At 41.1% G+C, this 22,177-nt stretch overlaps 1 protein-coding gene across 3 annotated transcripts in view; it reads right to left on the bottom strand.

Moving 5' to 3' along the window:
- Window positions 1–9,495, bottom strand: part of SOCS5 (suppressor of cytokine signaling 5) — a 60,042-nt gene extending 50,547 nt beyond the window's left edge. Inside the window, exon 1 of one of the 3 annotated variants that reach the window (XM_055328900.1) lies at window positions 9,402–9,495. The gene's annotated coding sequence lies outside the window, so the exon portion shown is untranslated. Of the gene's footprint in view, window positions 1–8,419; window positions 8,503–9,082; window positions 9,277–9,401 lie in introns of those variants that run through there. The other 2 variants (XM_055328899.1, XM_055328902.1) reach the window with 2 other exon arrangements.
- Between the last annotated feature and the right edge of the window lie 12,682 nt (window positions 9,496–22,177).

Here is a 22,177-nt window from a genome sequence, read left to right as displayed (position 1 = left end):
CCTGGCTTAAAGAGTAGAACCTTTGGAAGAGAATTGAAAAGATTACAGTTTTCTTCAAGGTTCTTTCTCTTACAACGTTTTTTACTTTTCCCTCTTGGAATGCATCCTATTTGCCAGAGCCTTAAGCTCTATAATGCTAGAAGGGTAGGAGAGGAAGAGAGGCAAAGACATGGTTGATTAGGGCTGCTCAGTACTAGATCTCAAAGGTGAAAAAAGCCTGCAGGCTTCAGTATATGTTCAGACTATCTCACCAGCCCAAGGAACCAAACACAATTCCAAAGAGAATTTCAGTGAGGAATAAGAAAGTGCATTTGTTACGAACTCCCAGTGTTGTACCAGAAGACCAGTGTACTGTGGTACACTGTTTCAAGGACACTAAAGTATTTCTGGCAGCAAATATTTCTACATATTCTTTGTAAGGATAGATGATGGTAGCGGTGGGGTGGCTGAGTTGAAGGGAGCAAAAGGTAAATATTTAAAAAATTTCTACATTCTTGAACTAAGTGCCAGTACTGACAGTTACTTTTTTGTTCTGCATACATTAGTATCTAGGAATTATGGTCATTATTCACTTAATTTCAAAAGTTTCAACTCTAAACTTTTTGCCTTCAAAATCCTATCTATAAACCTGGCCACACTTCTGAGCTAGACCCATATTTCCAGCTGATATCTTGATCATGTTATTACTTATCTAAAAAGCGTAACTACTTACCTGAAAGCAAACCCAGTATTCCCCTTCTCTCAAACTTGCACATATCATTCAACTGCCAAGTCAGGAACCTTAGACTCATCTTCAGCTTCTAACACCTCCAAACACTAACCAAGTCCAGAGGGCTTAAACTCCTATATATCTGTGATATCAGTCTCTTGTTTCTATCCCCACTACAAATTCCTTAATTGAGACTATCATAATGTCTTTTCTGAACTAGGGCAGAACCTTAAATGGTATCTCTGTGACTTACCTATCAGAGGCCAGAGAATACTTCATTCATTTAACCGTGCCATATATATTACTTGGTGAATAAATATCTCCAATCTCTATTCCTCCAGACTATTCTCTTCATTACTACTATAACCAGATTTCTACAACAGCAAACTATTTGTGTCGCTTCCCCACCTACAAAACAAAATAAAAACCCAAACTCCTTGTATGGCATATAAGAGCATTGACAATTTGTTCCCATTCTACCTTTATTCTTGTCTGATTTCCTAATTTTCTTTTGTACTCATTTAGACGGATCAAACTTCACCCTTTTCCTTAAATACACTATGTCTTTTCATTTTTAATAATCTAGAATAAATAGAAACTCAGTTCAGCTTGCTTTATTTGTATGATCACCCTTATACTATTTAAAGCCATTAGCTAAACCTGTACAGAAGTAATGACTGAAGAAACCATCAGAAGATACAGCCAACTCTCAATTAGCTTATTTTCATAGCCTTTTTAACATGGTCAGTGTAGACTAAATGGAAAAGTGAGTAAAATGTTTCAACTGCCTGCTGAGCTGCTTCCTTACAGTAAATTAATGTCAAAAGTTTTCAGTTATAGACTTATTACCCTCCTTTTGACTGACAGGTACAAAGTGGACTATAAATCAAGTTTCTTCACATATATCCTTTTCCCTCATCTTTAACACCTCCCTTTTCCATTTCTGCTGTTTTTTTCTCTTGTACTTTTCTCTCCCTGCTTCCTAAGTTTTCACCTTGTCCACCCTTTAAAACAATATCAGCATTCCTCTATCACTCTTCTTGGTAGAGCACCTAAAATTTTATGAAGTACTTTCACATATATTCACTTGATTCTTGCAACCTCATTTTTTGGGATTCCAAAATCAACATATATCAAGGGGTGTGTGTGTGCGTGTGTGTGAGAGAGAAAGAGAGAGAGTTTATACTCTGAAAATTAAAAGGAAACCTCATTGAAAACGGAGCCAGGAAGCCAGCAGGGTGAGTTCTCAGGCCCTACCACTTTTGTCAATTGCAGACCCACCTGGAAGAGAGGTACCTTGCAAGTCAGTACTCCTTTAGCTACTACTCTACTGTCCCAGCAGAGAAGCAACAGTCCAGCCAATGAGAGACTGTCACATTTCAGCCAACGAAAGCCACTATACTTCCCAACTGCTAGTTTACTCCAATCAACTTTTTTGTTTGTAACAGCCCTCCCACTTTCTCCCTTTCCTCTATGAAAGAGAGGTCCTCTCCTTTGTTCTCTAGGCTTGCTTGTGGTTTTCTCATAGCTTGCTTGTTCTGGAATGTAATTCTCTGCTATTTCCAAGTAAGCCCACTTTTACTGGTAAAATAACTGGCAATTTTAAGGTTAACAATGTACAGCAGATGCTGCTCATCTAAGTAAAATTTAAGATACTTTCTTATATTTTAACTCCTTTGAGGAAAGTGCAGTTCAAAAAAGTCATTATTCATCTAACATACTGCTATTCCTCTGCCTAGAACACAATCCCTCTTCACCTGCTCATCTCTCAAGACACATCTCAAGCATTCCCCTATGCCCACCTATTTCAATGCTATCCTAATGTTTTTCACATCACTGTTTCATACCCCTGGAAGAATCCAGGTATCTGGACTCTTAACTTGTGTCTTTTCTACCAAACAAGATTTTCCTTATTAATGTTACCTTATTAATGCTCATAATAATCCAACATTTCATAGTGAAAAGAAGAAACATTTTATGGATGGCCTGTACTGTTTTCCATTCTCTTCGATAAAACTGTATACCAAAAGATCCCTTACTCTTCCTTAGAAATGAAGAATTTAAGGCATGTCTCCAAATCCTTTCAAAATATATAGATATGGTCTCTCCTGGTAATGGCATCAAAGCTGCCATAGCAAAGGAGAAAAACAGCATTTCATAAATCCTAAATTAAACTATTATAAATTTTAAAAGATGTCTGTTAATAAATGTTGGGTAACATTTAGGATTAACAGTCAAGAGAGAAGGGCTTTAGTCCCTATGCCATCACAGACTGGGTGACTGGGGAAAGTCACTTAACCTCCCTGAGTCAAATTTCCTTTTTTGAGAAAATTGGAAAATGCCACTTATCTTTCAGAATTGTTCAGAGAATTCAATGAAAAAAAAAAAAAGACTGCAAATCGCTTATTCTGGAACATAGTAAACAGCAAAAGAAAAAAAAATAATTTATTTTATAATCATTTTCATGTACATCATTTTTGTCTTCAGATCTATGTCCAAAAACCCTCAACACATTACAGGACCTTGTGGCCCAGCAACAACTACAATAAATGCCCTCAAAGAAGCTATCTCCAGGACTTCTGGATCCCCTTCCTGGGTCACAACTCAGGTCCTGTAAATATAATTTGGAGTATCTTCTCCTAAATGCATTATCTTGTACTCTGCCGCACGGAAACTCATCAAAGGATGTTCCTGTAGCTTCTCCTTGTTGGCCTGGCTGTTAACTACCTGGAACAGCACACAGAGTCAGCTGCAAATCTGGCAACTTTCACTGCCAGTCTGTCTTTTAAATCATTTATAAAAAAGAAAGAAAATGCTAAATAAAATTGGTTCGAGCACTGATCCCCTGAAGGGTAATGAGGCTGGACTGCTGTCTCATGTTAATAACTAAAGTCAAGGACTAAATAATTAGATAAATAAGCTCCTCTTTGGCCACATGCATATTTTAACCCTTAAAAAAATACATGGACTTCTTCCAATAGGTTTTATTTAATGTTTAATAAGTTTATTCTTCAGCTTTGGAATAGTTCACCAGTTTTCCCTGATGCAAAGACACAGTAATCTGCAGAACCCAGGATCTACGTTAGGGCTAAACTACAAAATCCTGGTTTTCCTCCACATTTCTCTTTTTCCAACCTCCAATTCTTAATTCCCCTTTCTCTGACTACCTACCACATATGAAGCCCAGTTCCCAAATCATTCCTGTTCCATCATTCTACTTTTCATGTTCCATTTTAAGTATACACACATTACTTATGCTTTTATCCTTTTTAATTGCTTGACATACAGTATGTTAATATTTTTAATATTTTATATTAATATTATATACTTATATTAATAGTTTTAATATTTTTAAGATTTTACTTATTTACTTATTCACAAGACACACAGAGAGAAAGGCAGAGACATAGGCAGAGGGAGAAGCAGGCCTCCTTGCAGGGAGCCTGATGAGACTGGATCCCCAGACTCTGCAGTCACGACCTGAGCTGAAGGCAGATGCTCAACTGCTGAGCCACCCATGAGTCCCCAGTATATCAATACTTGATTACCACCTCTAACTGAAGAATCTTGCCCAGAATAGAAAGACTTGTTATTATCCCTGTTATAGTAGTTTTCAAATAAAATAAGGAAGTCATAATTTGAAGACAACTCCAGAGCGATAAGCTTGTTTCAAAAATATTTTTTTCAAAATTATCTTCCTCACTGCTTCTTATTATTAGCTTTGATAAAAGATTATTGTATAACGTCTCATCAATGCAAAGGCAAATTTACTTTTGCTTATGGATTATTAGAGGAACTGTGGAGAAATATATTCTTACTCTACTGTACTTGGCAGTAAGTGTCATTGTGACACTTATTTGGTCTCTCTCAGGTCAGTCCTTAGAATTTTTCACCTCTGTGTACCATAAAGGCAGGTAACTAATTTTCAGTTAAAACTACTCAGATGTAAATTTACCCAACATTAACATAAATCCAGTCACCCTTCAAGATTACGTCTGCTCTAAGCAGATTCAAAACCCTCTTTCCATTACCCCCTAAAAAGTAAGATAGTTGGCTAACTCAGAAAAAGAATTTATTGAGTAAGGAAAATGATTCATATTTTCCCTCAGCCATTCTCTAATGTCTACCTCAAAGCCAAGAAGGTAGTTTGCGTGGTCCATACTGACTCAGTCCTTGTATTCATGAATTTTAAATATGAATAACTGGCAATTTACAATGCCATAATTATTTTTAAGCATATAAAAAATTTTTAACTTAGTGAAAAATGGAGCAATGATTGGTTATATTTTATTATAACATGGTATTTCTAATGTCTTTTGGAATCATATTTAAACAAATATTTTATTCACATAATTAGATCATGTAATTCAAAGAAAAGATCTGCATGTCTAAGTTCTACAAAATTCCTAAAAGCATTCCATGATTCCAAAAATATCCAATAAATTGTTAATAATTTCCTAACCTTTAATATAATAGTTAATCAAAAGAAGATCAAGAGTTGGTCACTCTCAAATATTAAAATTCTGTATCAGTGAAAGAAAAACATTATTCTGGAAGCTTCTGATAAGCTCCATGGAGCTATCTGCATTACTTCAGATTAAAGGGATGACCCATGTATTTATCACCTGAAGTACCTACCAACAGAATGCCTGCCTGAGATCTGAAAAAAATGGCAAAAATCTACCACTAACATAGTAAAAATGCTTTTGAGCTACATTTGTTTCTGATTTTAATCTCTAACCTGCAAAATGGACTCAATTCAGTGAAACTCTAAAAATAAGGGCAATTAAAAATATGTGATGTACATTTTTTACATAGTTGAAATTAATGTCTAAAAAGAGGTATAAAAAAGTATGCTCATGTTGTGATGGGCAAAGAAGTTACATGTTGTGACAGGAGGTAAAGGTGTCTGAGAATCAAAGTTGAGGGAACTATAAGCAGAAGAAGAGCTGCTATAAATCCAATATGAGAACCTGATAAGGTAGAACCAAAGAATATGTAGGAAAAGTCCACCACTAAAAAAAAAAAAAAAAAAGAAAATTCCACCACTGTCATATAAAAAACATTTACTAAACCACATATGCAAACACTAATTAGACCCCGGTTACAACAAAGTAAAAAGAACAAAATGTTATAATATTGGAATTACACAAATCGTATTACTAAAACCTAAAAGTATAATGAATGAAGTCGTCAAAACATTCCCCTATTAGAAAACAAAGTTCAAGGATTTTCTCATGGTTTCATCGACAGAGAGGATTATAATTAATAATAGATCTTATAAATTCCTGATTTCCTCACCCAAGCTTACCCAGTAAGCCTTTGGAATGCATTACATTTTCACTAGAATACCTCCAAATCAATCACTGGCATTTTGATTGTAGAATATTGTCATTGCAACAAGGGTCTCCAGATGACATTTAGAAAAATATATGCATTCACTCTAACTTGATAGGCATACCTAATTAAAGGTCCAAAAGGAGCAGACGAAGGAGAAAACAAACAAACATAAGGACGTCATCTGCACTAAGAGCTCCGTAAGACAGGCTATTATGTGCTCATTGTATTTCTCTAGGTATTTTTTGTAGCCTCAAAGTGACTTCAATAATAGCAAAGAAACAAACAGTATACACCTAATGAACCATAAAGAATTGTGTCCAATATTTGTTGGAAAGGAAAGAAACACTGTGAATCGTCACAACTCTCCTATGAGGTGGGTCCTTTTATTACCCTCACTCTACAGATGAGGAAACCTAAGTACACGGTGGTTAAATCACTTGCCACACATCATAATGTTATTAAGTGGCTGAGATACAAAGTCAGTCATTCCCTATTACAACTATGATAAGAATTATGTTTTCATAATGATCATGTAATTCTACTACTGCTCTTATTTCTAAAGGTACCAAACCCCATTTTAACCTAACAAAACTCCCACACTTATTGAGAATAATAATTTTCATATAATTTACTCTGAAAACACAGGAACCTTTTGAATTTTGATAATCTTGTAAGCAATTAATTTTTAGCATAAAAATGACAGAACACCAGCCTGCTCTAAGTTCATCTAATATTTTAATCTAGATGACGTGACAGTTTCTCTCTTTCCAATGAGAGAGAAATATCAGCACTTCCACTAACAATGAAGCATAGTGTTTAAAACTTTCCAATAAAAGTTCATCCAGTTTTACATCCTTTCATGTATAAAAGTTGTCAACTCAAACTTCTCCAACCTTAGAACAACATCACAAATAATCCAAAAACCATTTCTAGTTGGCACTACAACTCTTTAGAAATTAACAATGTGATTGTGATAATGTAGAAAAACCCTGGACTGGAGTCTGAAAACCTACCCACACTGATCCTGGCTCTGTCACTAACTAGCAATTGAGTCCCTTCCACTGCTCTGGTCTTGGTTTCATGATCTGCAAAATAATCATCTCCATGGTCTACTCTCCCAGCTCTAAAGGAAATGTGATTCCTGTACATACATCTTTTTTCCAAGCTCCTTATCCTCATTCTATTTAGTTATTATCAATACTTTGCAAGCATGAAATGTTATTTTTCCTTAGTTCTACCAAAGGAGAAAACTGCCCATTCTTAACTAAGGTGATAAGGGAAAGCCTTCTGACCACTAGTTTGCCATAGATGAATCTCAAGGTGAATAATGTAGAAGCTATCATAATGCTAAAAGGTGTTAGGTTTCAATATTTTAGGCTACTGTTTTGTATGCCAGTACATTCTCCCTAAGGACAAATAGTAAAATTCAAGGACAATAGGGAGGGAAAAAAGGTAATTATCCATCAGTTGTTGGAGAGCTAAAAAGGTGTCAAATGAAAACATTAGTACTTTTTGCAGAGCATTTTTCTCTGATGAATTACATTACAGGGCAACATACCATCTACAAATTTTCTCAAAAACGTTTAAGTACTCCCTAAAGAAAAAAAAAAAAGGCTTTCCTTCTATAAATTGTGAGGAATTAGTATATGTTACATATACTACATAAACATATATACACACATAAAACATCCATATGATTAAGAAAACATTTAAAAGATGAAAAGATCTAGCTGTGCGATTCTTAGCTTCCTCTTCTCAGTGACATCAAGAATCTCAACCGGGTGCCAGAGGTAGATTCTGTGGACTGCCACTGCCTGACCCCGGCATGCATTTTCTCTGTTCCTAACCCATTCTCAAGAGTTATGCAAATACAGGATCATTAAAATTAAACTAAGCATCTGGCATTAATATTCAACCGTTAGAAAGCTCAGCCTCATTTTAGTACTGCTTTCTTAGAGCATCTTCCCAGTATAATACTTAAAAGTTGACCTTGTAAAGAAACAATTGAAAGCAAGGCAAAGAAAGAAGGCGAATTACTTAATAATCTTGTAGAATTAAAGTGAGCAGCAAATTCTAATAGCAGAGTCCACTGTAACCGTTAAGCCAGGGCGAGGTAAGCCATAGCTATAGACCGAGGGACCTGAAGAAAGGATATTCAGCAGATGTAGAGGCGGCCACAAGAATTTCAAGGTGCAGTTTTATGAGCATTTCCAGCAAAACCAGTAACTGGTAAAACACCATCAAACACGTAGGGATAACTGACAGGTTCCAGCAGCAAGGCTCCTCTTGGCTGGAACGCCAAAATAAAATGTCACAGATCACCTCGAGAATCCAATCCCCCAGCCTTTCAAAGTTGGGAACCAAACCGACATGTGGACTTCAGCTGCTTCTCAGCATCCTCCTCCAGAGGCAATTCCCTCTCCGGAAAGTCGGTCTGCTTCAGCTCCTTGAATGCCCAGATCCCAGCACCCGAGCACAGCAGGAGCCCAAGTAGTTGCGGAAGGGTCTTCCGGCGGCCGCCTGCGCATCCCTTTCCACCTCGGGTTAAACCCCCCCGGGGGTGGGGGGGCTCCCGTCCCTTCCCCATCCGACTCCCCAGTCCTCTCTCTCAGCTCCCGCTGGGCCGCTTCTCGTCGACCTTGAAGACCCCCGGACCGGAGCCTTGGAGCCCACGGGACTTGGCCGGCGGCCCCTTCCCCGCGGCGCGCTGCTGCGCCCGAGTCTCCGGGCCTCGCTCCGACCCCTATCCCGGACGACCCCCTTCCCCTTGCGCGCCCCACGTCCCTCCCTCCCACCAGAAAAATAACTGCTCGTAAACGCCGCGAGAGCCTACTAAGCGCAAGCCCCACTGGGCGCAGCTCGGGGCGCAAGGGCTCGCGGCCCGGACTCGCGGTCCCCCGCCCGCCGCCTCCGCCCGGCCGCGGGGCCGGCGCTGCCTCGCTGCCCGGGGCGTGGAGGCGCCGGCCGGGGGCGGGCTGCCCGGAGGACCGGCAGGCGGCCGCTAGCGGCGGCGCGGGCCGCGGGGACACTCACCGGCTGCGGCGCGCGGGGCGGCCTCATCCAGGGCACCTGCGGCCAGGCGGACGGGCCCGGACGGCGCAGTCACCGACAGGGCGAGTCCGCCCGCTCGCGCGCCGCTCCCGTCCCGTCCCCTCCGACTGCCCGGCCGCGCGCCGTCTCGCTGCCTCCGCACGGAGCGCGGGGACCCCAGCTCTGCCGGATGCCCCCGCCAGGCCCCCACCCCCTTCCCCCGCTCCCCTCCCCCCTCCCCCCAACCCCCACCGGAATGGAAAATACCTCCCGGGGCGGGGGGCGGGGGCGGCGGGGCACGCCTCTCGGAAGGGCGGCCTACCGTGACCAATAGCAGGCGGGGCCCCGGGGGGGCGGGACTCCCGGCGGCCAATCCGGAGGCGTGTAGGTGAAGGCCGAAGGAGGGAGGCCGGGAGCGAGAGGGGGGCGGCCCGGGAGGCAGGGAGGTCCGGCCGCTCGGGCGCGCGCTGTGCGCGGCTGCCATTTTGGAGTCGGGCAGCTGAGACGGCGGCCGGGTCCGGCCCGGGGGGGGGCGGGGGGGGGGGGGGAGAGGGAGGAGCCAGTCAGGTGGGAAAGAGGCGGTCACGTGGGCCGGAGGGGCGGGGCAAGCGGGCTGCAGCGGGGGGAGGGGGCGGAGGCGGCGAGTCACGGGGGCCGCGGGGGTCACGTGGTCGGGGGCGGGCCCGCGGTGGGCTCGGGGGCGCAAGGTCAGCCCGGGGTGGGAGAAGGAGGGAGGCTTTGTCCCCGGTTTCAACTCCGCTGGGGAAAAGGAAAGGAAAAATGATGAATGGAGGGTGTGAGTGCCGGGTCGGAAAATGTGAATGAGTCTCCCCAGCTCCCTGCAGCGTTGGAGCCACCCCGTTACTAAATTGCAGGATGCACGGGCAACTGGGCGCTTCACTGAATTCCAGCAGTCCCGTCCCTGCTCCCTGCTGTCACCGACGTGACTCACGGGGCCGATGGAGGGGTGACTGCCCTCCACTTTGTGCCGGCACTTTATGCGGAAGGGCCCCCGCCCTAGAAATGGCTGAAAGGGGAGAAGCAGAGTTGAGGCTTTGTGACGCCAGCAGGACTCTACATCTGGCGTTTTAGAAACCGTGTCGTCATTCACAGAATTTCCCGGCCACCTCTGTTTTGGACATAGCCATGACCGTGGATGGTCCAGCGCCTCCAGACTTGAAACGGAAAACAACTGGCCCGCGAGCCCCTTTATTTCAAGTCTTGCACCAAGTGCAGTGTCTCCTCGGGCTACCGGGGCTACCGGTGACGTCCCTGTGGCCCACCAAGTTCAAGGGTCACTTTTTAAATTCCTGTTTGGCCTCTAGTGCAGTTAAAGTCTATGGGCTACATCTCTCTTTAAGCTTTTTCTCTTCCCCAGTGCACCCCTCGCTCCAGTTTTCCCCTGAGACTATAAACACTCAGGTTGTCAACCTTACTAAATATGTTATCTGTAGACTCGGCAACAGAGTCAGTCAGTCCCAAGAGCTGGGCCCCAGCCCTTGCCTTACTCAGTAGGGACGTAGGGACGCAGTCATTCCTGCACACCAAGCGATCTAAGCACGTTGACGGCTGAGTGTACCTTTAATGAGGTCCGAATCTGCACGCATCGGCGTTTTTGGACATCTCCACCTGAACCCCATTATGACCTACCCAAATCAGAACACAAACCCTCAAAACTTGCTCTTTCTCGTCTGCTCCTTATCTTCTTTGATAGTGTCACCATCCACTCCCCCAAATCCAGAACCAGGAGCCATGTAATCCTCCATGCTTCTCCCTCACTGCTCTAAATACCTCTTAACCCTTTCTAACTTTGTCATGTTGGTTATATTTCCTAGATGCCCTTTCCTCTCCGTTTCTACATCCAACTGCCTAACCCGAGTCACTTATTCACTAAGCCAGTATTTACTGATCACTATACTATGTTTCAAGACCTCAGGATATAGTGGTGAACCCAAGTGACAAGGTTCCTGAATGGCATGAGACAAACAGTATGTGAGCAAACTAGTAAGTGAACAAGATAACCAGAGGGTAACAAGGGCCTCACATTGTTGCCTGTCTCTTCACTTCAAGTCCTTCCCACCCGGACCCCACAATCTTCTCATCCTTTCTTTTTATTCTCAAAGAAGGAATGGCCCTGACCCTTTCACCTGGTGTCATAATTTCATTCCCTTTCATCAACCATGACATCCCTCTATATTACAGCTGCCTGAACATGAATCCCTTAATGAGAAGATAAGCTAGCTACTTTGAGGGCAGGGATCGTACTTTATGCATCTTTATGCCTCCACAGTGCCTTGGCTCACAATAGGTGCTCGCAAAATAAGTGTGAAACGGTGAATTCCCTGACAGCTGAATCAGGCTGCCACAAAAGCATCCTCAGCCCAAATCAGAATGGGAAGGTCAGGGATCCCTGGGTGGCGCAGCGGTTTGGCGCCTGCCTTTGGCCCAGGGCGCGATCCTGGAGACCCGGGATCGAATCCCACGTCGGGCTCCCGGTGCATGGAGCCTGCTTCTCCCTCTGCCTGTGTCTCTGCCTCTTTCTCTCTCTCTGTGTGACTATCATAAAATAAATAAAAATTAAAAAAAAAATAAAAATGAGCTTGATCTCAAATATTGTTTAAAAAAAAAAAAAAGAATGGGAAGGTCAGTGAACTGAGCTAGGAGAGTGTAATGACAGTGGTACCTCATGGCAGGGGTGAGGTTATGAATGAGGTCACTCCTTTGGTCCCCTCCAGGCCTGGGCTTCCATGATGCTGTGCCCCGTGGGTGGCAGTAGTTGCTTCATAAACACTATTTTACTTGACGATGCCAAGTGCATGTGGGCAATTTAAAAGTACTCTTTGTTTCTGATGATGAGCTGTAAACCCAGAGCATTCTGGGTAAGTTGCCAGGATAGGCCCTGCAGGAGAAGGTTGCAGTTGCCACTTCACTTCATATTTCCAGGCCCTTGGGTATTGCACCCCAACAGGGAGCGAGATATTGCCAGTTCTGTCATAGTCATTGTAATTAAATCCAAGTTCTGGCAAAGGGCAGTGCGTAATTATGAAGTATTATTATGGTTTTTATCATTATTAGGCACCCAGCTGCCCAGCCCAGGAAACCACAGTAGTAAAACACTGAGAAGCCAAGCTTCTCTCCCAGCTGGCATGAATCAAGACCAGGTGTATTGGCACGCAGTCTTGCAGTTCCACTCATCAAGACGAGACCTTCTGTCCCCTCATTTTGGCAAGATAAAAATTTAAATGAATGGAAAGAGGAAATATGAAGAAGGACCTTTGCCACGACCTCTGAGTCAAGTTCCTTTCTTCTCATCTCACCAGAATGGTCTCATCTACGATTTATTGTGTAAATCTTTTTCAACTTTATCCTTCACCTGCCAGCTTCATGAACATCATTCCCCGAGGTCTACTCAGGATGTATTAGTTAGGATGGGATATAGAGAGCAGAAAACTTTTTACTTTCAAGAAATTTATGGTATGTACTAACTCAGAAAGTATAGTTAGGTTTGACAAGACATCTGCCTTTTATTGAGCATCTGCTCAACACCGTACTCAGCACTTTCACACGTGCTATCTGACTTAATCCCTACTACCCCACAAAATGGATTTTATTATTCTCATTTTCTTCAAGATCTCAAAGACTTAGTAAATAACAAAATTGAAATTACGACATAAATATACAGATCTGGTGATTGTAAACTCATAGTAGATGTGTCTGTCTACACTCATAGTTGAATACAGGTATCAAATTTCACCTCTTTCTTCTGAATGAAAAATGGGCATTTTGTACAAAGTAGATTTTAAGCTAAGCACTGAAAGGACAATTCAGAAATGATGCTGAGAGAATGGTGCCAAATGAGGAAGCCAAATTGGCCATAAGCCTAAAATCAATCAATAAGGACAGATTTGTTGTTCAGCAATGTCATATCCTATTCTTCAAGTATTTTCATTGTCTCAGCTACTCCCAAGTGCGGAAGTCACCCCAGGTGGTACAAGGGTGGGCTGACAAAGGAGGAGGGCGGTTTAGGGAGGGAATATCCTTTGGAATGGAGAACTCCCAAATGGCCCATAACCTGGCATATCTAGCATGGTATCTGGAACAGCCAGAACCATGGCAGCTTTCCCTGCTGCCAATCATTCATTTTAACTGATACGTGTAGAACAATTTTCCATTCTCTTCTGTTTTTCTAAAACAATGGGTTAACAATTTTTTTTTTTTTTAGTTTTAGTTTTTGACACAGCAAGGGGAGCATAAGCAGAGGGAGAGGGAGAAGCAGGCTCCCCACTGAGCAGGGATTTCCCCCCCATGTGGGGCTCTATCCCAGGACACCAGTATCATGACCTGAGCCAAAGGCAGATGCTTAACCAACTGAGCCACCCATGCGCCCCTGATTAACAATTTTTAAAGACAATTCATTTAGAACTTACTAAACAAACCTACAGGGCAGTTCACTTTGTATTTTAGTGTTTTTTAAGATTCAACAAAATACACTCATTTTAAGTGTATAGTGTGATCTGTTTTCAGACGTGCATGCCCTTGTAACCACTCACTTAATTGTAAAACAGAAATATCCATTACCCCAGAAAAGTTCCTGTGTGGCCCTTTTGCATAGGAATTTGAATACAAATTTGTACTGTAATGACTCCAAAATTGAGATCTCCAGCTTTAACCTTGCTTTCCGAGTCTAGGCCCATATTTTCAACTACCTGCTTGACATATCCACCTGGATGCTGCAAACAGGCACCCCAAACTAAGCATGATTGAAAGATGGAGCAGACGGTGTTTTATCTTTTCTACAAGAAAACTCCTACCTCCAATTCCCTTCTGAAATCATGTTTCTGTTTTCTTCAGTTTCTGTTTCTTCTGGTTGAAATAGTGATCATTTACCAAGTCATATAAGCTACAAGTTTTTAAAAATAATCACTACTTCTCCCTCTCTGACACCTCCCCAGAAGTGAATCTTACTCACACAAACATTTTAAAGTCAGCCCTCTGCATTTCCAGTATCCTCATTCAGACACTTATCTTGCTTGCACGATCACCAAGAAAAAAAATACTCCTAACTTGTTTCTTCATGCTCCAATTCATCCACCAAGCTGCCACTTTAATTTTCTTTTGAAAACCCAAATCTGACTGTTTCAATCCTTTGCTTTCAGGGACTGCCCAACTGCTTAAAAATGGCACTGGAAGTCTTTCATGGTGTGGCCCAACCTCCCCATCTGGACTCCTCTGTTTCTGCCACATAGAGCAGGCTATATCCATTTTGTCCCTCTGTGCTTTTCATCAGATATCAATCTGAAATGTGCCTACTATTCCACCTGAAAACTCCTGCTTACAATTCACAGCCCCATTTATGTTTTCTTCATGAGGTCTTCCCAGACCTCTCTGGAAACACATAGTCTTTCTCTGCTACTTTGATATCCCAAACCATGTTGCGCATACATTTATCACGCTGAGTAGATAGAGTGGTGGAATGGAGCAGGAGACCTGAGTCAGAGAATCTACGTCTAGCTTAAAAATCTAATTCATCGGGGCATCTGGGTAGCTCAGTTGGTTAAGGTCTGCCTTTGGCTCAGGTCATGATCCCGGGGTCCTGGGATGGAGTCCTACCCAGGATGGGCTCCCTGCCCAGAAGGGAACCTGCTTCTCCCTCTTCCTCTGCTTGTGTTCCCCTTGCTTGTTCTCTCTCACTCTCTTTGTCAAATAAATAAATAAAATATAAAAACAAACAACGCGGGATCCCGGGGTGGCACAGCGGTTTAGCGCCTGCCTTTGGCCCAGGGCACGATCCTAGAGACCCGGGATCCAGTCCCACGTCGGGCTCCCGGTGCATGGAGCCTGCTTCTCCCTCTGCCTATGTCTCTGCCTCTCTCTCTCTCTCTCTCTCTCTCTCTCGACTATCATAAATTAAAAACAAACAAAAAAACAAACAACTCATTCGTCGCTTGCTGTGTTAGCCAAAGCAAATGACATAACTTCTCTGAGCCTCAGTTATTTAATCTATGAGACGGTAATAACAACAGCTATAATAATACCCTATCTCACAGGACTCTTGTGGTGATCAAAGTAATTATAAATGTGAACACGGTTTGCAGTGTACAGATACTAGATGTTATAATTACAAAGCTGTATCTTCTGATAGATTTTGAACAAAACCAACATCTGGCCATCTACCTGACACAGTGCCTGGGCCTGCTCCTTTCCTGGGTTGGTTTATAACAGAAATTATCATTTTTGGTAGGATCATGTTCTCTCAATTAATTCTTTTAATACTATTTTCTACCATGTTTCTTCAAAAGCCAATCATGTCATCCTCATTTCTTTTTATCATTGTTATTACCTTTTCAATTGAATAGTTACATTAAAAGATCTCTAGGAAAATGAAATAAATATTCTATACATGATTAATTTTAAGCACCTTCATTAATTTGATAAAAAACCTTTTAGAGCCATTGTGTGTCCAACCCTGTTCTTTTTTTTTTTTTTTTTTTTATTTATTCATGAGAGACACACACAGAGAGAGGCAGAGACACAGGCAGAGAGAGAAGCGGGCTCCATGCAGGAAGCCTGACATGGGACTCCATCGTGGGTCTCCAGGATCACGCCCTGGGCTGAAGGCAGTGCTAAACTGCTGAGCCACCGGGGCTGCCCTGTCCAACCCTGTTCTAAGCCCTGATCATATGGTGGCAAATAAGAGACATCACAGAACTTACATTATAGTGAGGACAATAAGCACAAAGCAACAAGTAAAGATGTTAATCTGCACAGTTAAAGGTGCTATGAATAGAGCAATATTGAGTGTGGGGCTGATGTAGCTGGAGTGGTCAGAGAAAGCCTCTCTGAGAAAGTGATGTAAAGTGTGACTTATGATACATGGAGGCAGCCATACAAAAAGAAGAGGGGATAGCCTTTCGAGCAAAAGGAAGAGCACAGAGGCCCTGAGATAGGAGTAGACAAAGTAGATGTAAGGAACTGAAAGGCAGTCTGTGTGGAATGGAGGAAGTGAAGGACAGTGTTAGAAGGCTAAGTCAAAGAAGCAGACAGGGGCCAGATCATATAGGGCTTGGAAGGTCAGGTAAAGAGTTAAATTTTTATTCTAATTGTAATAGAAAACCACTGAAGTTTTTTTGTTGTTGTTGTTTTGTTTTGTTTTTTTGTTTGTTTTTTTTGTTTTTTTTTAACCACTGAAGAATTTTAAGCAGGAGTGTGATCTAATTTGATTTGGTTTTTAAACAGATCACTCTAATGTCATATGGAGAATATATTCTGGGGGCAGTGGGAGAGTGGATTAGAAGGAAGACCGGTTGTTTTGGGCCAGACCAGAGATGTTGATGGTCTGAATTAGGGTGGTAGTGCTAGGGATGGTAAAGAGTAGCTGGTTTGGAGTATGTTTGGCAATAGGACCGACAGGTCTTAGTGATGGATTTAATGACACTGAGTGAGGGAAAGACATTAATGATGGCTCTGGATTACGGTCTAAGCCATTAGGTGGATAAAAGTCCAGTTTACTGAGTTCACACAGTATCTGTGGAGGCTCTGTGCTAGGTTCTGAGAATACAAAGCTCAGTGAATAAGACAGATTCCTTGGCCTCAAAAGCTCACAGTATATTGGCGAAGACTGCCTCCTACCCTGGTGACTTCTATAGCAGGTTTCAGTGTTTTTGTTTTGTTTTGTTTTAAGATTTGATATATTTATTTACTTAGTGAGAGGATGGTAATGGGGAGGGGCAGAGGGAGAATCTCAAGCAGACTCTGCACTGTGTGCAGAGCCCCATGTGGGGCTCCATCTCGTGACTGAGATCATGACCTACACCAAAATCAAGAGTTGGATACTTAACCTATTGAGTTACCCAGCCACCCTGCTATAGGAGGTTTTAAGCACAATTACAGAGCTGCATATAGATTATGAGAGGACCGAGAAGGATTCCCTACCCCAGTCTAGTCAAGCAAATCAGGAGTCCTGCCTTCTTGGGAAGGTAACTAGGAGATTTTCTCAAAACCTGTGAAATGTGTGCAGTAAGCCACACTCCAGTTTAACTTAACTCCTTATGAATAAAGTATAATAATAGATGTCAGCAGCATCTTCCAGGGTTCCTGATTTGTTACTTCTTTTAAGAGAAGTAAGAAGGCTATGGAAAAAGAGGATGCTAAAAAGAGTCAGGATGGACAGAGAGGCAAGCTGCTCAGCTAATAAGAATGGAAGTTACTAGGGTCTGCAGCTTCAGCTGCAGCACTCTACTCAAAACCTACCAGCAGTATGCCCTTGGCTGAGGATGGATTTAGGGTGTTTTGTTTTGTTTTCACTTTAATTGCAGCTGCAACTTTTATGAAATTAGCATATGACTCCTGAATGACTTCTCTCAAGCTTTTTTCCTTTTTGGTATTTATTTAATAACTTCTATCTGACATGCAGATACATTTACATTTCAAAAATCCAAATAAGAAGGAACATAATGAAAAGTCTTATCTTTTCCTGCTTCTTCACCCAGTTCTCTACCCCACCCATCTGGATAGGTAGAGATAACAATACTGATTTTTTTCTATGTATCCTTCTGGTGTTTCTTTACGCAGATACAAGCAGTTCTTATATTTCTTCTCTTCCCCCTTCTTACACAAGAGGTGGCCTACTTTTCCCTTGATCTGGATCTTGTTTTTCCCTCTAACAATGTATCTTGGAGATCTTTCCTATCAGTACTAGGAGAGCTTCCTCATTCTTTTAAACAGCTGCATAGCATTACACTACAGGATCTGCCATAGTTCATTTAACTATTCCCCTATTGATGAATCCTTGGGCTGTGTCCAGTCTTTGCTATTTATTACAAACAATGCTATAATGTATAACCCAGCACATATGTCTGCAGGTATAGCCTTAGGATAAATCCTCAGGAGTCTTACAAATACTTTAATAAAATCTTCTAAAAGAATGTTCTAAGATAGTGTGACTAGGTTTCCAAATTAGAACCTCAGCTTTCCAGGCATTGACTCTTGCATTCCATCAAGAGTAGTTCCTCACTCTCCAGCCTGTCAGTTATGCCTTTATATTTTTTTCCAATAAGGAATTTAAAAAAATATTTAATCTGCCTTTCCTGCAACCAACGATAGTTGTCATGCTGTTTTTAAAAAGAAGAAAAAAATAGACTAAAATGCAGTTGAATCGTGCTCCAGTTAATGAATTGCAAGCTCTAGAAAATACCTGATTTTCTTAATTCAACATATAGAAGCATCTCTAGTGTGAAGTCTCAGATGAGGATGATGGGTTTGAAGGTGAGAACTTGTAGGGTGTACCCTGACCCAACCAGCTCTTAGAGCTACCCCAGCCTCAGGGCCAAATACTCCTTGGCCATTCTCATTAGCATCTCTTTTCATTTCTCTTAGTAATTCTTCATTTTCCCATAGTTGCTTTTGGAAAATGGGTTTATAGTTTTGATGAAACAAGTAGGCTTTGGTAAATGTGCTTTATAACTAGGCCATATAAAGTAAGTATGCTATTTTTACACTACCCTCTCTAAAGACTTTTTCTTATTATGTTCCAGGTATATGAGACAAGGATGGAAAAATCCTAGGGTACTTAATTTACATGAAATTGTTGGGAGAACACTTACAGATGCAGAAATGTAAACAAGTGATGTGACAGTGAGAGCTGCCATTTATATATACATGTATATATATAAATGCCCAGCCATATTATTATCATTATCAGAAAATAAAATTACCTTTCCCACATAGTTTGACTCCATGTGTGTGGAGGTGTTTTGTTTTTGTTTTGTTTTGTTTTTTTATAATTATAGCATGAGATAAAGTGTTAAAAATAAACCATGAAGTTGACAAGGTACAGCTAATAGCAATCCAGAAAGCTTTTCTTAGCTCTAAAGCTCTCTTCCTTGGGAATGACAAAACCTACAAGTTGTGGAGCTGTCTAATCTCTGGAAAGAGTGTCTAGTTGCTGCTCTACTTGAAACTATCTTACATTTTTAAAATGTCTCACATAAAGATTCTAGAGTCTCCCTTTGGCCATTACTTTTTTTCCCCCCCTTTAGGTGGTAAGACTTGGACTCTCTCTTTAGGATATAGCCAGAATTATTCTTCCCTCCCCTACCTTTACCCTGCCCCCTCCCTTCCTGCTTCCTCTCTTCCTCCACCTCTTCCTCCTTCTTCTCCTTCACGTTTATTCTTCCATAGGAGAGTTAGAACAATTGTCAATTTTTTAAAATTTCTGTTTGGATTTTGATTAGTACTGGCTTTCCAGGTTAAAAAAAAAATGGAATCACCTGTAAATAATAGTAAATCTTATTAATATTTTTGTTCTTTTTGTGTCAGCAGAATTCCTTCTTAAGTGAAAAATAATACTTGCTGTGATTATTTGTGCATCTGATCCCTGAGTATCTGTAAGGAAAGATAACTCCCATTTTGTTCTGGGGACCATGGTCTTCCCTTAATCTCCGTACCTGGGCTTGGAGAAGGACTGATGTCTACAACCCCCTGCCTTAGCGGTGAAACATATGATCTTAGTGTAGGTCATCTAGTATATCCTATTCCTCTGGCCACAGTAATCCATTCTTGACCTACTAGAAGGTTGGTTCTGAATTTGAACCTAGAGGTAAGTACTCCATGGAGTGGCTTGCATCCAGATTGGGTACCTGAAGACAAACCTTGCCCAAGAATGGAGCCAATATTGAAGATGCTGAATTTAGAAATGAAGAGAGAGAAATCAAGTTCCAGGTCACCCTGTTTGAGCCCTGGATCAAACTTTACCTGAGTCAGATTCTCTAAGTTATTCAGTTACATGGACCAATAAATTTACCTTTTTAATTAAGTTAGTTTGGATTACATTTTTCATCTTTGGCATGCAAAGGACTTTTAGTTGATGCAATATCTTCTAACAAAATTAGGCAAATTAAACTCATGTTGTTTCCATGGTTTGACAAATTACATGATTTCCCCAGCTAATTCCCAGACTCCTCTCGTCTTGCACTTGGATTGACTCTACCATTGCAGCATACCCGTCTAAATACCAAGTCAGAGTCCTCCTCCCCTTCCCCGAAGGACTCCTCCAGTTCTGTGCTTAAACCTAGCCCACTGGTGAAGTTAAAGAAGGAAGGGAACAGATGGCAACCTGATTCATATTGCTCTTACAGGGAATTAAGCCAATTTATTTTGGGGGTCAGTTCCAGTTCATTTTTACCAGTGAATGAAACTTGTTTGAATCCATTTAGGTTTAGGTCTGTAATCATTTACAGTGATCCAAAGTTCTTCACAAGGGTAAAATATTTTGGGGGGTTAATGTTTGTTCCAGTTTGAGAAAACTATGTAACATGGAATCAAGTTGCACCTGTCTTATTAGGCCTTCTGTGCTAAAAGAGGTAGCATATGGGCAGGACAGGGAAGCAATTAATAGTGTACTTAATACTAAAATAATCAGCCTAGACAGCCTCCATAATAAGCAGTGTTATAAAATCTACTCCCTGGGTTTGCTTTTAATATTTCTAGTCCATGTCAGAGCACACTCTGAAATACCATATCATATAGTACTGACCAAATTATTAAAATATAGGTAGAAACATTTTTTGAAGATTTTCTTCTTTTAGAGGAACACATATTTTATAGGTGAAACATTAAAGGTCTCTGAAAATTATTTCTAATTAGAGTGACATTATGTCAGTATCTTAAGGTACTGAAACTTAGTGAGCAGTTTTCTGAAAAAATGTACTGAAAATCTAGGCTCAGCATAGGGAATGTAGTCAATGGTATTGTAATAGCATTGTATGGTGACAGATGGTAGCTAAAACACTTGTAGGGAGCATAGCATAATGTATAGACTTGTTAAATCACCATGTTGCATCCCTGAAACTAATGTAACACAGTGCATCAATTATACTTCAATTGAGGCTCAGAATATTCACAGGACCATTTTTAAAATTGCTTCAGGTCATCTAATAGATATATTCTGATAGGAAACATTTTTTGTTTCATTGCTTCCATTATAAATACATATATATATATTTATAGGTAATAAGTATAAATTAAATAAGTGAGTAAAATTTCAAGTCACAAAATGCTCAGCTTGTTCCAAAGTATTTTTTGTTAGTGGGTTGTGTACAAACAAACAGAATGACAGATGCCATCCATATACTTTAGGAAAACACCTCTTGCTTATGCATGTGTAAGGAGGACGTTGGTTTTGACAAGGTGCAAAGAGATGTCTTACAGATGGTACACATGAGGCTCATCAGGACAGGTATTCCCAAACTAATGGAGCTGTAAAAGCAGTTGTCATGTGCATGTCTATTACACCTGTTCTACAGAGAAATTCCCACTTGTAAATATGGTCTTCGAAATCACAGCCCAAGCTGGCTGAGCCTAGTTTAGTTTTCCATTAGTGTGAGAGAGACTATGACCACCAAATTGGATTTCAGATCTTTTTGTGACTCTTCAAAGACTTTTATATTTTCCCTGGCATTTTGTTATTTAAAGTTAAAGTTTAAGATTAAAATTCTTTTACTTGGTCGCTGAAGAAATAACCACAATTTATCTTATAACATTAAATTCATTGGCAATGTGCTTTGGAGGGAATGAATTTGTGTTCTGCAAAAGGGCTTGGATATACAGAATTTCAATGCTTCAAATGATGTAATTTTCTATAATATTTAGCCTGCCATTTTTAGTTTGGTGTTTGTATAATAGGAGATTTCGAAGAAAAAGCTAAAGAGAGGCTAATTTGCTTGGTAGTGCTTCTGTTCTTTTGTTCTTTTAGAATCTAAAATTAACCAACATCTGCAGTGTCAACAAGGACTCCATATGGCATTCAAGTTTGTACTTTTCCTAAATAATGCATTTGAGGCAATATAATCTGGGAGGAATTCTGAGGTGATAATGAGCAGAACGTCTCATATTGTATAGCACTTCATAGTTTCAAAATTATTTAACAACTAGGACCTTGTTTGATCATCACAACAATGTTAAGAGGCAAAGGGTTCAGGTATCTCTTATTCTTGTTGAATAGATGAGAAGATGAAAGTCTGAAGTATTGAAGAGAAATGGCCATTGTCACAAACCTGGTGAGTAGCAGCATACCAAGCCATCTGGTATCTAATCCAGTGC

This window comes from Nyctereutes procyonoides, unplaced genomic scaffold (genome assembly GCF_905146905.1).
Source record: "Nyctereutes procyonoides isolate TBG_1078 unplaced genomic scaffold, NYPRO_anot_genome, whole genome shotgun sequence".
In the NCBI taxonomy this organism is placed as follows: Eukaryota; Metazoa; Chordata; class Mammalia; order Carnivora; family Canidae; genus Nyctereutes; species Nyctereutes procyonoides.
This window is presented reverse-complemented; position numbering and strand designations above follow the sequence as displayed.